A 3,205-nucleotide genomic window follows, 5' to 3' on the forward strand; every position below is an offset into this window, starting at 1 on the left:
GGTACATTCTGAGTAAGCAAGAAGTATTTCCTTATGAAACAGGGAAATAAACTTGAAAACACTCTAACATTCCAGAAAGCACTATATATTTACTTTATAAAAGTAACTGTATGACTGGAATATTTCTTTAGGTTCTGCCGCTCTTCCACCTCATCTGATAGGATCATCAAAGAAGAACCAAACCTGTAACACTCAGCTACATCTCTGAGCATGGGAAGAACTCATACACAGGGGTCAGAGCACAGGGAAACTGGTGAATCTGGAGTCTTAAATAAACAACTTCAGTACATATAGAAATTTCTTTTATTCTTTCATTCTATTCAATTCATTCTAAAACTTAGATTTCTCCTCATGCAAATAGATTGAGCTCAGACCTGGGCTCCTGTGGCCCTTGAGAAACTAGAAGAGCTTCATAACAGAAACTACAGGCTAGGAGCACAACATCACAACTCCAAACTTGTCCGACTGAAATGTACTTCCTGAAAGAGAAACCTGCCTTCTGCTGGTTCCTCCTCAGTTCAAAGCAGAGCTCTGGAATATACTATTTGCTTCTTGAACTTTTTATTGACATGTGTACACAGCATGTGTCAATTATAGTCCTTGTGGGAAGTTGGTAGAGTACATAACACCTCTTAATTCTTTTTCTAATCCCCTCCCCTCCCCTTTCCCTATCCCTGTTTCCTGGTCCCAGTCCCTTTCACAAAACATTCTCAAATTGTGGTAAAATCACATAGCATACAATTTCCTATCTTAATCATTTGAAGTGTACAAGTGAGCTAGTGTTCAGTACAAACATACTGTTGTGCAATCTCACAATGCCTGCCAGGGTCATTTCCAACTAAACATTGAACTACTTTTCTTTGATTAAAATTCTCTACTATTGTCTCATTGTGAGGGGGCCATTAGATCCTGGAGAGAGGGGAGCAATCTCAACAGGATTGTTGGGCTTTGTTAAGACCCTCAGAGATTAAAAATGCTTGCTGAACCAGAGCCTTGGAGTAGACATCAAGCAAGTGGGACCCTTTTTATGTATTCTGAAAGTAAAGTCCATTGGATCTGCTAGTAAACAGTGCTTGAGTAACTGGGAAGTCTAAAGTGGTGCTTGGACTTTTTCTTAGGAATTGGGTGAAAGAACTGGCACTAAGTGAGAAACCATTAAGAAGAATTATGGGCTAATTTGTGTCCAACACTTGACTACATACAGAGACATGAACCTTAACAGGTGATTTAGTCCATTCATGTCATGTTATGTTATTGTTTGTTTGTGTTCCATAGAATTCTTTATATACTCTGAATTTTAATCCCTTATTATATTAAAATATTTCCTGTTCTGTAGGATTGTTTTTAATCCGCTATGTATGTCCATTCATGCATAGAAATGTTTAATTTTATGTAGTCCAACTTATCTTTTTTTACACTTCCAAGACATCATGCCAATCCAATGTAATAAGTCCTTTCTCTTAAGAACCTTATAATGTTAACTGTCATACTTGAGTCTTTATTATGAGTTAAACTGTGCTTACAGCATTGGAAAGGAATTGTCCCACTTCACATTTTCCCCAGGTTCCCCAGAAGCATCTGTCAGCTCTTCCCTAGTGGAATAGTGTTGGCATCCTTATTGCCAATAATTTGATCACACATGTGAGGGTTTATTTCTAGGTTCTGTTTTCTATTGTCCTCATTAATAAGTCTATCTTTATTCTAGTATCCCATTGCTTTATTGTGAACCTGTAATAAGTTTTCCAATTAGGAAATTTGTAACCTTTGAATTCTCTCATTTTCCTTAATTGTTTTAAAATTCAATATAAATTTTAGCATGGGTTTTCTTTATTTTTACAAAGAAAACAAAACAAAACAAAAAAGGCCACTGGGATTATGACAAGTATTGTGTGTTAGTCACCTTTCTCTTGCTGTGATGAGATACCTGAGAGAATAGTCATAAAAGAAGAAGGTGTATTTTAGCTCCTGGTTTTAGAGATTCCATGACGGTTTGGTCCTCTTACTCTTACGCCTGTGGTAAGGCAATGTGACAAGGTTTTAGGAACATGTGGAGAAGAGTACTCACCTCAGGGCAGCCACAGAACAAGCAGGGAGCATGAGGGAGGGCCTGAGATAAGACATTCTTTTGGGGCAGGGCAGTGATAATAAAAATACCACTTAGTCATTACTCAGTTGATGAGCATTTGGGTTATTTCCAAGATTTACTTATGACATATTGTGCTGCTATAAACATGGGTGCACTTATATCACTGGGGTATGATTCCAGTTCTTTGAAAAAATACCCATGAAGAGAATAGCTGTCTTGAATGGGATATCCAATCATAGCTTTTGAAGGAATCTCCACACTGATTTCCATAGTAGTTGTACCAGTCCGCATTCCCACCAATAATAAAGAAGGATTTCTTTTTCTCCACAGCCTCTCCAGCATTTGTTATTTGCTGACTTATTGATGTTAGCCATTCTTTCTGGGGTGAGATGAAATCTCAGTGCTGTTTTAATTTGCATTTCTCAAATGACCAATGATGTTAACATTTTTTCATATATTTATTTGCCATTTATAGTTCTTCCTCTGAGAAGTGTCTATTCATCTCTGATGCCCACTATTGGATTGGGTCTTTGAATTTAGGGGGCTTAATTTTTTAAAACTCTATATGTTCTAGATAGAAGGTCTTTGTCAGAGGGACAGTTGACTATAAATTTTTCCCAGTTTGTGAGTTTTCTTTTCACTCTGTTGGAGATTTGCTTGGAAGTGCAGAAACCTTTCAAAAAGATGAGATCCTAGTGATTGATTCTTTGAAGTATTCCCTGTGCAGTTTGGTTTTTGTTCACGAACTCTCTACTTACCCCTATGTCTTTAGGAGTTCTACTTACATTTTCCTCCAGAAAATTTAGTGTTTCTGTTTTAATATTTAAAGCTTTGATTTTCACTGTAGCTTTGGGCATGGTGCTAGGAACAGGTTCAGTTTTAGCCTTTGGCGTGTGGAAAGCACTGTTTATTAAACAGGCTATCTTTCTTCCAGTGAGCATGTTTGGCCCTTTTATAAAACATAAGGTGGCTGAGTATATTTGCAGTTGTGTCTGCATCTTCTAATCTGTTCCATTGATCCTCACATCCATCTCTATGACAGTACCATGCTGATTTTTTTCTTTTCAAAGTTTTAATGATAAACATATAGCAATGAGACAGTTTCAAATCAAATTGAAA

General features: G+C 37.0%; 1 protein-coding gene across 4 annotated transcripts in view; it reads left to right on the forward strand.

Moving 5' to 3' along the window:
• LOC111815157 overlaps window positions 1–3,205 on the forward strand; it is a 12,783-nt gene that overhangs the window by 6,547 nt on the left and 3,031 nt on the right. The window lies entirely within an intron of this gene.

This window comes from Octodon degus, unplaced genomic scaffold, assembly GCF_000260255.1.
Source record: "Octodon degus isolate 3935 unplaced genomic scaffold, OctDeg1.0 scaffold00012, whole genome shotgun sequence".
NCBI lineage: Eukaryota > Metazoa > Chordata > Mammalia > Rodentia > Octodontidae > Octodon > Octodon degus.